This window comes from Lutra lutra, chromosome 1, assembly GCF_902655055.1.
Source record: "Lutra lutra chromosome 1, mLutLut1.2, whole genome shotgun sequence".
In the NCBI taxonomy this organism is placed as follows: Eukaryota; Metazoa; Chordata; class Mammalia; order Carnivora; family Mustelidae; genus Lutra; species Lutra lutra.
Genome location: NC_062278.1, coordinates 146,798,115 through 146,811,834, shown reverse-complemented (window position 1 = coordinate 146,811,834; position 13,720 = coordinate 146,798,115). Strand labels below are relative to the sequence as shown.

The window sequence follows — 13,720 nt, the reverse complement described above, 5'->3', positions numbered from 1 at the left end:
AGAGAGAGGAGGAAGCAGGCTCCCTGCTGAGCAGAGAGCCCGATATGGAGCTCCATCCCAGGATCCTGGGATCACGACCTGAGCCGAAGGGAGAGGCTTTAACCCACTGAGCCACCCAGGTGCCCCTGGAGACTACATTTAATATGCTAGTATAAGCCTGATTATCACTACTCAACAACATAAAAAGTATAAAACAGACTCATGATTTTGAATATATTAATACAAAGTGCAGGACAACATACAGTACACTCCATGAACAAAGAGAGTTAGAAGGAGAAAAAGAAGACTGGTTGATCTAGTAACAAATACAGAAGTAGAGATAATCTATACTATAGTAGGTCCTATACCACCAATATCAGCCAAAATGCACAAAATAAAATTCAAATATGACTCGGGAGAGACATGATAATGGCTAAGACCTTATAATGTATCTCAAAGGCTACTGGAGAACTCATCCAACTCACTATGTAGTTTGTGTATAGGGTGGCATATGTGTAGGTTTTTCTGAAGGAAAGAAGTCCAGAATTTTAATTTTAGATTAATAATTATAAAATTATAGGGTATCCATAAAAGTGGCTCACTGCTGCTATTATATGTACTCTCCAATTTTTAAAACTTCTTAAAGATAGACACTTTTTTAAAAAGTCTCTTTTACTTTAAAATAGTATTTTTTAGGGGTACCTGGGTGGCTCAGTGGGTTAAGCCTCTGCCTTTGGCTCAGGTTGTGATCTCAGGGTCCTGGGATGGAGCCCTGCATCGCGCTCTCTGCTCAGCAGGGAGCCTGCTTCCCCCTCTTTCTCTGCCTGCCTCTCTGCCTACTTGTGATCTCGATCTCTCAAATAAATAAATAAATAAATAAAGAATCACATTTTTATAAGGTAGGCAAAATATTATTCCCTCACTATAAAAAGTGTTAACCTGTGGGGTTTCCCCCCTGAACTTTTAGGAAAGCAGCAATGAGAGAGCACTTTGGCTTAGGCTTAAATAAGAAAAGCTTTTAATGGAGATTTTAGAATTGAAGAGCTTCAGATTCAGGATTCACGAATCATGTAACATCTCAATGCACAGAAAGCCTGACTAAAAGAAGCCACCCAAAAAAACAACCCACTCAGCATTAATACACACTTATTTTCTTCCAGAATTTTTCTTTAATACAAAATAAACAAAAAATTCTAATAGGTTAAAACAAGTCAAATGCCCACTCTACAAAGGTAAATACTTCACAAAGATCAACTGAATCTATAACTAAAACTGAATCATGTAGGTTTTCAGTCAAATCACTGGTCACATAATACAAACAAAAGTCAACATGGTGAGCATTCTAAGAAATGAAACCCAAGCAGCATTAGCCTTTGTTTTTTTGCCATTTTGAAGACTTGTACATTTTCTTTTTCAGACAGAGTAACATGTTAATAGAGTGTATTAGCTACTATATAGTAATGTTTTGGTACTACTCATAGAGGATCTCTAAATTAGAAGATGCCAGTTTTCCCAAAGACAACTTTGGTTATGCTTTAGAAGTCTTAGATAAATGAAACACCTTATCAAATATTAACATAGAGGGAAGAGACACAAGATACAACATAGACAGTCAAGTTACTTCTTTGTATGTTTAGGAATTACTTTCTCCTTCAAGGTATTTACACTAGGAAAGCGTAGTGTGTCCTGATTAATATTTCAGTAGTAAAGATTTGAGTGATCTGAACCTTGGTAAAACCTTAATTCAAAACTGTTAACAAATACTTCCAGTGCCAAGACTACTTTTATTTATATTTATATATACTTTAAAAATATTTTTATATATTATATATATATCATATATTTATATTATACATATATTTATATATATTTACATATGTTATATATACTTTATATATATTTAAATATACTTTTATTTTATATATATAATATTTCCAATGCCAAGATGTATTATTAACAAAATTTATTATTATGAGGGAAAACAAGTATAGCCAGTCATATGTGAAAAATGTCTCAACCACTGCTTCTCAATATAGAAGGACAGAATTACATATGGGCTATCATACAATTAATCATACCTCTCTTCCCTGAAATTCCCTTAATTTCATTCATTAGAAGGAGATATAAAGACTTTATAGTGGCATATAGCTTTCCAATGAAACACTTGCTATCTCAAATATTATGCACGTTTTTCTTTCAGTAAGCTAGTACTGGCTTCAGAGTTTGTGAAAATGGAGAAAAGAAAGACCAATTCAAAACCATTCTAGAAATTGTCTTTAACTGTAAGTATCCAAGTCAAAAGCTGGAAAGCCACTGTTAAGGGCTGAACTATATCTGCCTCCCCCCCCAAATTTATATGTTAAAGTCCTAAATCACGGTGCCTCAGAATGTAACTGTACTTAGAGACAGGGTCTTTAAAAAGGCCATTAATTTAAAATGAAGTCATTAGGGTGGGTCCTAATCCAACATGACTGGTGCCCTTATCAAAAGAGGAAATTTGACAGACACCTACAGAGGGAAGACAATGTGAAAACATACAGAGAAGGTGACTATCTACAAGCCAAGAAGAGAGGCCTAGAACAGGTCCTTACCTCAAGGATCTCCAAACGAAACAACCCTCCTGACACCTTGATTTCAAACTTCTGGCCTCTAGAACTATGAAAAAAGAAATTTCTGTTTTTTTAAGCCGCTCACTCTGGTATACTTTATTACAGCAGCCTTAGCAAACTAATACAGCCTTTCTAAAAACTAGGGTTTTTGTTCCCCATCTACATAAACCTTAGTCACCACTCCTCAATGGAAATAGAGGCTCTGATACCCTGCTTCTCCAGCTTCTCAGAAACTGCTTTCTTACTGCTGCAGCAAGACTTCCATAGATGGGTGTCAAGGACTTCCTCAAAGTGCTTTTTATATTAAACACACAACCTAGTTTCTGCCTTTTCTAACACATGAGATTACAAAAAAATAGAGGTGTGTTGTTAGAACCAGAAGCCATCTTTGTATCAAAGCCATTATCTGACTGATGATGCAACAGGGAGACTGAGCTGGAGAAGTACTTGAGGTGGTACCGTGGGTAAAGAAAATTTTAGTTTACATCATATTATGAAGGACTTCCTCTCTGTCACTGTCTTAAGAAACTTCATAAAGACTTAATTTTCAATACTTATTTATATTTATTTTTAAGTAGGTCTCCATGCCAACACAGGGCTTGAACTCATGACCCTGAGATCAAGACCTGAGCGGAGATCAAGAGTCAGACACTTAACCAACTGATTCCACCCAGGCTCCCATTCAATGCTCTTAAAAATAATATTTATATTTTTTTTAGTGTGACACTGAGCTGGCCTTATTAGGACAGGAGAAGGAAGTCCGAGATTTGAGATATATTTGAAGGACTACCAGATGGGAGTTTGGGCTAATGGTAAAATACTCAACTCTACCTCGTATTAAATCATTACTCTAAAACAAACCACAAATTAACCTTCACCATAACCTCTCAGGGGGTTGGGTACCAACCTTTCACAAGTTAGGAATTACTTTAAGGCAAAAAGAACGTGAATTCTAGTTGGGAATTCAGGGCTCAAGATTAGATATTTACAGATAGAAACCAGATTTAGGCACCATTTCATGATTTCACTAAATAGACACATTCTCTCAGAGAGTTAACAGGCTAAAAGTTCATTCTAATCCAGCCTTCAGAGACACCTAATCGTTAGAAATGGTGTCTTTCCTCATCTAAAACAAGAGGTCTGTGGTGGAAATAGTTAGACTGGTTCAGGGTTCATCTCTCTTTTTATTGGCTATGACTGAAACCATTGAAGGTTGGAATACTATGCTATTGTCATACAACAGACTATGGAACCACTGGTAGAGGGTGTTTACTGCTATAAATTGGAAACATTAAGAAGGGACACTGCCATGAATGGGGGAAAAGGCTTTTGAATTATCACTGGAATAAACCAAATGCTCTAATAGTGTTAGGCTCCAGAGCCTGAAAATACTAGAGATTAAGTGAGGATCTATAGTCTTGAATTTGGAGTTGGTAGTGAACTCAAAGCTACAAAGAATTACTTCTGTGGTAGTATTCAATCTCTCTCTTCTTGCTGGGATTCTTAGGTCAAGTTAACATCCACATGGCAAAGCAAAGGGAAAATAATCTATCTGTATAATCAGACTTTGAGATTCTTTTTTTTCCTTTTTTTCCTTTAAGAGAGGGAGGGCAGGGAGAGAGGGGTGGAGGGAAAGGGAAAGAGAGAATCTTTTTTACCCCCCCCAAAGATTTATTTATTTTAGAGAGGGCAGGGTTGGGGAGGACCAGAGGGTGAGAGAGAATTTCAAGAAGACTCCCAGCTGAGTGCAGAGCCTGATGCGGAGCTCCATCTCAAAATCCTGAGATCATGACCAGAGCTGAAATCAAGAGTCGGATGCTTAACCCTACTGAGCCACCCAGGAGCCCCAGACTGAGATTCTTGAAATGGGTCCTCCAGCAAGGTGTGGAAGAATAATTACAAATGACAAGATCAAATTAGTTTAGGAGATATTTATATAGATAAGAATTACTAAACAGATTTATACTTTATTACTAATAAGGAACAAATCTTAAAAGAAGGCAGTGATGAGTGTTGGGAAGAACGTGGGGAACAGAGATGATTCAGTCTCCTAAAATATGATCCTCAACTAGCCAAATCCCTGGGCTTAGGCCAGGTCCTCTACTCACAACAATGGACTCTAAGAAGAAGCTCATCACTGAAGTTGTAACTTTCAGCAAAATTACCTTGCAGTCTGACAAGGTGGCCCAGAAAGGGAACTGCTATGACCATACACATATTCTTCCAACAGCTCACAAATCTCAGTGTGGGGGGACAGACATAGTTATAACCCCAGGACTAGTGAAGACCTTGAAACATGGATAGGTTTTCACTTTTGCTTAAATATGGAGAGGTGGGACATTTATTTGAATCTATCCTCAAAAGGGAAAGGGCTGGCTGAACATTCCATTTTCTTTGCTGGCAGAAGAAAGAGACCTTGGTTGTGTATGTGTAGGATGGGGGCAGGAGATATAAGCACCTGATAAACATCAAAATTTTTCTCCTTGGTCTAAGATACATGTTTATAGCAAACTTAGGTTTAGATAGAGATCTTGACTCTGAAGCTCTTTTTATTTTACCAAAGCAAAATTGAACACTAAAATTAAGCTAAGTACCTATACTTACCTGTATTTGGTTTATATATGGAATTACTCATATGATGGAAATGTAAACACCTTGTCCTCATCTAATGTCCAATCCATAGCTCTATCATCTTCTGATACTCAACTCTGCTTCTCTATTTCTACTCACTTCACTTTAACCATTCTCTTCCATAGGTACTTTCTTCGAGTATTATCACCCCGCAAAAAATATCAATTGCAAGCTTCTCTGATCCTCTTGTCCTCCCAAAAAGTCCATTAAAACCAATCATTTTTCAAGTAACATATCATACATTATACTTCAGTCCTGTCTTCATTTATATCCTTCTCCAGCTTGGATTCTATGGCCCATCATTAAAATTATTCGCTTCAAAAATCTTTAGAAACCTCTTTGCCTTTGATCTTCTTTTGATGAACTCAGTCATCTTTTTTCCCCCCTCTCCTGTACCTGAACAACTGAATGTTGTCATATGATCTTAAATGTCATGTGGAATTAATTCAGTTGTTTTCATCCACGATCAATCACAAGGATGCATGCACACATAAACACATATGCATGTAGGCACAACCTAAAACCTATTTGTTCCATAATCTAACAATCCCACTTTCAGGTATATATCCAAAGAAAATAAAATTACCTCAAAGAAGTATCTGTACTCCCATGTTCACTGTGACACTGTTTAAATTATTCAAACCTACACCTCATACACTGGACTATCATTCAGCATTAAAGAAGGAAATCTTGTCATTTCTGACAACATGGATGAACCTGGGTGAACCTGGAGAGCATCACGCTCAATGAAATAATTCAGGCACAGAAAAAAATATACTGTATGATTGTCACTGAATTTGAAAAAAAGTCAAAATCAGAAGCAGAGGAAATGGTGGTTACCAGGGGTGGGTAGGAAATGGGGATGTTTGTGAAAGGGAACAAAGTTTCTGTTATACAGGATGAGTTCATTTCTAGAGACCTAATTTACAGCATGTTGACTATGGTTAGTAATTTATATATTTGAGATTTGCTAAAAGAGTAAATCTTAAGTGTTCTTACTACACATGCACAAAAGGTGACTATGTGAGATGATGGATATGTTAATTAGCTTGATTGCAGTAATCACTTCATATATATATGTATATATATACATATATATATAAATGTTGCATTATATACCTTAAATATATATAATTTTATAAAAGTAAATTAGAACCAATTAAATTATTTCATTAGGATTTGGTTTTTCTTAAACTCTCTACTCTGCCTCCTTGGGCATTAGGTCCAATCTTAGATTCTATGGAAAAGATGGTGACAGCAAATTCAAGTCCAGCACAAAAGAGCAAGTGTCTCTGCAGGAATCTAGCAAAAATCTTATGGCACCACACTGGTTCTATCCCAATATCAGAAACTATAGTGGGTGAATATCATAATTTTTAGGCATAGGTCACATACCCATCCTTAAAGCATGGGGTAAAGACAGCTCCACCTAAAACCCATTAATGGAGGAGATGAAGGGTTTTCCAGTAGCAAATTGGGTGGAAAACAAATTGCAATATTTGAAAATATATACAACAATATATTGAAAAATATAAAAAAAAGAATCTTATGCTGGTAAGATTATAAATTGTTTTCTGCTCTATTTCCTAAAGTTTTTATGTTGGATAATTTAAAATTGTATTGTTTTATATAACTATACATCAATCTTCATTATTTGCAGACTCCGTATTTGCCATTTTGCCTACTTTCTATAAAGTATTTGTTACCCCCAATATCAATATTTGCTGCACTTTCACAAGGCAATGCTCTGCCTTCTTGTTTCAGCTCTCATACTGTAAAGAGGTATCCATTTTGTGATCTATTTAGTGCCACATTTTTTCAGTAACTGATTTTAAAATCAGTTTAACCCTCCCCCCCACGGGCTAGCAGTCTTAAGCTCAAGAAGTCAGAGATGTGCCTTAAGGAGAAAATCTGCTAGGTAAGCTTTGTTCAGGCAAGTGCTGTTGGTCATGAGCTCAGTGTTACTGAATCAATGGTATAGATCAAATAAAGTATCTTTAAACAAAAACATACATAAAAAAATAAGCTTTTGTATTGATTGATTAATGAAAATGTTGTGACCAAAGGTTTGTAGGAATCTAATTCTGCATTTTTTCTAGGAGCAAGGATTCAGAATTTGTTAATTCAGTGTTCACAATAATGTAGGAGAACATAATGACCATGAATAATGAGAACAGACTGCAAGTATATGTGTTTTAAATAAACATAATAAAATTATATTTTCAATGAGTTTTATAAATGAATATAGGAAATAAATACAAAAGACTAATATAAGTATAAAAGGACAAAATTAACAATATAAAAGAGTAATTTCTTAAAGATATTTTAGCAACATAATCTATCCTTGAAATAAACATTCTAACCGGATACCTGAGTGGCTCAGTTGGTTAAATGCCTGTCTTTGGTTCAGGTCATGGTCCCAGTCCTGGGATTGAGTCCCACATCGGGCTCCCTGCTCAGTGGGAAGCCTGCATCTGCCTCTCTCATGCGCCCTGCTTGTGTTCCCTCTCTCCGTCTCTCACTTTGTCAAATAAATAATAAATAAAATCGTTATTTAAAAAATTGATATTGATCTACATACATCAAAGTGGTAAGTAGCTGCAGAAAATTCTGAATAGTAATTTATCAGATTTAATATTTTTATGCATGTTGCTCATAATTATAGTCCATATATCAGATCTTCAATTAAAATCAATTATTGAAAATTCTGATGAAATATTTTAATATGAAAACAAGTTTCCAAATAAACCATCAAACTACAAATTTTCAATAAATTTCAACCTGCAGTATCTCTGCTAATTAAATAGCCTTAAACCCTTGTGTACCCAAAGTACTTGTTTTAATTTATTTTGCCAATTATAACAACTTCTTGTTACAAAAGTTAAATCATAAAAATTTTTTATGGACTTGTAAATTTTAGCACTGCAAAGGTGTACCAGGCAATATATCAATAATGGTTACTCTTAGTGTCACCTTGGAAAATGAAGACCACTAGGGGTTAAGTAATCTTACTAGGAATATAATTATAATGCACATAAGAAATATCAGGCAATGATCCTAGTTCAAAAAATTCCTTTCACCTACAAAAATATATACTCTTTGGGAAAAAAATGATATGTACCCCTCTGTAAATGTATCAGTATGAACAGTATCTTAAATTTGGCATTAATTTGTTCCTTGATTCACTCAGTCATTCTTTTTTTTAAAAAGGCTTATTTATTTATTTGGAAGAGAGAGTAAGAGTGCGAGTTGGGGGTGTGCTGAGAGAGAGGAAGAGAGAATCCCAAGCAGACACCCCACCGAGCATGGAGCATACAGGGCTCGCACTCATGACCCAGAGATCATGACCTGAGCCAAAACCAAGAGTCGGATGCTCATATGACTGAGCCATCCAAGTGTCCTCATTCTATTTTTTTCACAGATACTTACTTCAAACCTCTCACATGTCACACAAAAGTTCCAGGTGCTAGGGAAATAGCAGTGAATAAAAACAGACATAAGCATGAGTTAACATTCTAGTAAGAAGGGAAGTGGACAGTATATATAAGCAAACCAATAAATAAACAAGATAAAATTTCACATGTTGATGGATGCTTAAGGGAAAATGCTTAAGGGAAAAAAAAAAACAGGATGATATAAGAGAATGATACACACTTTGGGGAAGATGAGGAGACGGTCAAGGAAGGTTTACATGAAAGATGACATTTGACCTGAATCCTGAAAACTGAAGACACAGCCCATAAAGTTCCTTGAAAAGAAGAAAATCTGAGCCTATGTGAAGGATAAAAATGAGACCAATATGACAGGGAGTAAGTGCAGGCAGGATTTCTGGTACAGATCTAGTATCAATTAGAAAAAAGGCAGAAAACCTAATAGAAAAACAGCCAAGAGACCTAAATAGGTACTTCACAAAAGAGTTAATCCATATGACCAATAAATATGAAAGGTCCTCAACTTAAGAGTCATAAAGGAAATGCAAATTAAAAGTACAATGAGATACCACTGCAAACTTACCAGCAAAGTCAATGTTAAAAGGATTGACAATGCCAAGTGTTAGCAAGGATACAAATGAACTTGAACTTTCATACACAGCTGGCTGGGTTGCCAACTGGTATGTGCACTGGCAATTTACTCTTCACTATCTACTAAATTTGAACATATGTACTTCTGGGTATATATAGGACACAAATATCTATATCTAATATCTGTATCTACCTATCTCAATAGGTAAGTTCAAGATATGTTCAAAATTTATAGCCAAAAACTATAAACTCAAGAATCTATAAGCTGCAGAACAGGAAAGTGAAATATGGTATACTCATATTTTATAATAATATACAGCAAAAAAATGAACAAACTTCTGCTACACAAAACTTGAGTGAATCTCAGAAACATACCAAAAGAAGCCTGATTTTAAAAATACATATTATTTGATTCTATTTATTTTTATTTATCTATTTTTAAAAAAATTTTATTTATTTGTTTAACAGAGACACACACAGTGAGAGAGGGAACACAAGCAGGGGGAGTGGGAGAGGGAGAGACAGGCTTCTTGCTGAACAGGGAGCATGATGAAGGGCTCTATCTCAGGACCTGAGTAGAAGGCAGATGCTTAACGCCTGAGCCACCCAGGCACTCCTTGATTCCATTTAAATAGTTTTTAAAAAAGTGGAACAAATTAAAAGTTAAAAGTTAAGATAGTAGTTAGTTTTGGATCAAAGGGGTCTAATGATTGAGAGTGGCCATGAGATAGCTTCTCTGGGGCAGGTAATGTTCTTCAAATGTCCTAATAATTGTGACAGATAATGAGTGAGAAGAAGAGACTGACTAATACCTTACATGTGGTTATACATGTACACTTACTTTGGGATAATTTGTGAGTTCATCTACAACTTTCACACTTTTTTTGTATGAATGGTAAAATTCAACAAAGTATATATTTTCAAAATTTATTATATTATAGTAAAAAATAGATTTGAGAAAAGAGATAATGTTTTGGTCTTGGGTAGAAATCAGGCACTAAGAAAAGGGGACTGATTCCGTATGTTCTAGAGGTGAAATAGGTAAAACTCACGGATGTATTTTGTGTAGGGAATAAGGGAAAGGTAGTGATCAACACTATTAAGCTTTCAGCCTAAGTAACTGGATCAAAGTTGGTGATTTTATGTTTCCAGAGAGACAGAGCAGTTGATTATATTAGATATTGTTTATCTGAGTAAGAGGAACAGAGAAATTGACACTGGATTTAAACATGGCAGTCATCGATGATCAATGAACAACAATAAGTTAGGGGTAGAGATGAAAACCTCATTGGAGCATGCTAAAGTAAAATTATGAAGGAAATGGAGAAAACAATTTTAGCCAACTGGGTTTCTGGGTTTTGCTTTTTTTTTTTTTTTTTTTTTTTTTTTTTCATTCTGTGAATTAGGAGGACAGAAATGCAAGAAAAGAGCAAGATGGAAGGTACTGTGAGCAGGGTAAGTTATGACAAACATTCTACAAATGGTTGAAGAGAAGGAATCTGGTATAAAAACATAAGCTTCACTTACTTAATAGTCTTGGTAGAAGATTAGGCCTCATCAACCATAATTTGCCTTTCCCCATCACCCCAGAACTAGAAGCCACTTTTTAAGAAACCTCTTGATATATTACTTGCACAACAAATAGTCCTGGATTCCTTAATGATGTTCAAGTGTTGTCTGGTGCTAATAACATTCAGCATGAACCAAAAAATGTTTTGGACACAGAGAGATATTTTCCTTCTGAACTTTTATTTTAATTAAAAAATATTTATTGTACAAAATAAGATTTTAGAAAAAAACAAAAGAAAAACCATTCCCAATTGATATGCAGAGAAGAACTCATAGTAACATCCTGAGGAGTTAAGTTTTTTGTTCTTAACTTTAGGAGTCTTATCATCATTCTATATTTCTGTTCTTCTGGATATGTGACAAAATTAACCCCTACATGTTCAAACTACTATTTATCTTTTCAACTACTTGAGGCCAAGAGCATTCCTAACAAATATAGGCTTGATCTCTGATTTCTTGCATCTGAGCTGCTGATTCTTATAGGAAATTATGTAGTCATGCTTATCGGTATCACAACATATTCAAAGATTCCAATCTCAGAGGAGCTGTTAGCACATCTTCAAGGCTATCCTTTTTATTCTTTCCCTTTCCTCTTGCATCTGCACAGTTATTGTTCTAAACCTTTATAAATAAATCCTATACCATCTTCCTCCTTCTCAAAAGATAAACTTGCCTCCTACTTTACAAGGAAATCTCTATCACTTCTCATCAAATCTTATCTAAAACTGCTCTCTTGCATATTTGCTGCAGTTTTAAACCCTGACTCTATTTTTTTGTTGTTTTGGGTTCTGAAGTAGTTCTTGAGGGTTTGCTGTGAGCCAGACATAATGATTAGGCAAAGACAAAATCCCTCTCCTGAAGAAATGTTAAGCATTAAGCATTAGGAGACAAATGGAGAATGCTATGGAAGCAGATGTGGCACGCTAAGGCTTTAGGTAGAAGGGGTTAGGCCAGGTTTAGGTGATGTCTAAACCAATCTAAAAAATGGTAAGTAGGGGTCAAAGTTCCTATCATGGGCCCCTAGGACTCTCTACTCCTTTACATACCTCCTAACATATTGTATTGCAATTTGTTTGATGAAATCCTCTACAAGCTAATGAAAGTCCACTTCGGGCAAGGTTTATATCTATCTTGTTAACCACTGTATCCCAGCATCTAAAAAAGTTCCTATCAAAGAAAAGCACTGAATATTTAGAGTATTATAAAATAATGGAAATAATATCAACTTCAGAATTAAGACTGGCCCAGGCAGTTGTTATTCAAAATATTTAACAACCAGAATGACTGTGTGTATCAACTGAATATCATTGTCTATAGCTCTGGATTTAAATTCTGGGTCCATTTCCTGAGATTTTTAAATTAAGCCAAGTCAGTTAAATGGTCTGAATATCATTTTATCATCTGAACATGTTGATCACCATAATACTCAATTCATAGGATGGTTTCAGTGATAAAATGAAACAGCATATAAAACAACCCATTTCAGTATCTGACACACTAAAGATATATAATAAATGTCTGATTCCCTTTCTACACTGCTTTTAAGTAAGCTCTATTTGTAGTTGGACAGAATATTAAAACATGCAGAAACCAAAGTGGAATGAGTGTACTCCAATTATTTCATCTTTCTTTAAGGATTTTTCTCAGATGCTTATTAACAATGAATTTAGTTTACTTCTAAACTTTAAAGCAGTTTTATTCATTTATCTTTTTGAGAGAGAGAATGCGCAAAAGCACCCAATGAGTGGTGGTCACAAAGGGAAAGAATCTTAAGTAGGCTCCACTCACCAGCACAGAGCCTCATGTAGGGCTGGATCTCAGGATCCTGAGCCTAAATCAAGAGTTAGAACTTAACTGACTAAACCACCCAGGTGCCCCTGCTTCTTTTTTTTTTTTTTTTTTTTAAAGATTTTATTTATTTGTCAGAGAGAGAGGAGAGTGAGCGAGCACAGGCAGACAGAATGGCAGGCAGAGGCAGAGGGAGAAGCAGGCTCCCCGCCAAACAAGGAGCCCGATGTGGGACTCGATCCCAGGACGCTGGGATCATGACCTGAGCCGAAGGCAGCTGCTTAACCAACTGAGCCACCCAGGCGTCCCCCAGGTGCCCCTGCTTCTAAACGTTAAAATGCATTTTATCCTTAATCTTCTCTGTGAAGTTAAGTTTAACATTTGCTGTTCATTCATTTACCTAATTTGTGCCTATTTGTCAACCTTAGATTGTACTTAATGATTCAACAGAAATTTATTAAGGGCCTATTATCTATGCAAAATTGTAATTTAGCTTTATCATTCATAGACTACTTTATGCAGATACTTCTGGATAGATTCTGGCTGAATAAATGCTCCAAGATGCTTAACAGATATTCTCTTTCCTTTTTCTTTTGTTTTAATAATGAAGATAACTAATGAATTTCATCCCAAATCAGAAATTAAAGTTGAAGGCAAAGAAAGAGCTTCTGGCAGAATTAAAAACTGGTATCTTTTGCAGCAACTATATTCTTCAGCTTTAAATTTTTTTAGGGAACAGTTAACAAATAATTAGAGATCTGATAAATTGTGCTAAATGCTAACTTCAAATCTTAGTAATTGATGTATATGCTTTAATATGCTATATTGGTTATAAGTATTTCAGTTTATTCAGTATAGTGAGACTTGTCAGCATAAAATAACAGTCCTAACAAGGATAATCACAATTAAGTTCTTCAGATAATCTACCAAGTATAATAGTGCTATAAATGGATTAGAATTATATCTGTAGGTTGAGCAAAGAGAGCACTGATTTCAGATGGGCTTGGTTATTTCTCCCTACGTGTGCTTATTCTCAACCGACTTTTCTCTAAGCTATTTGCACAGAAGTCATATAGCTGATCTGCTTAAACATAAAATTTTGTTCCACTAACCTGAAAGAAC

The 13,720-nt window shown here is 35.4% G+C and overlaps 1 protein-coding gene across 4 annotated transcripts in view; it reads right to left on the bottom strand.

Moving 5' to 3' along the window:
• Positions 1 to 13,720, bottom strand: part of ZCWPW2 (zinc finger CW-type and PWWP domain containing 2) — a 179,865-nt gene that overhangs the window by 118,072 nt on the left and 48,073 nt on the right. The window contains exon 3 of one of the 4 annotated variants that reach the window (XM_047738788.1): positions 2,571 to 2,634. The exons of 2 other annotated variants lie outside the window; for them this stretch is intronic. The gene's annotated coding sequence lies outside the window, so the exon portion shown is untranslated. Of the gene's footprint in view, positions 1 to 2,570; positions 2,635 to 13,720 lie in introns of those variants that run through there. One more of the 4 variants, XM_047738798.1, reaches the window with a different exon arrangement.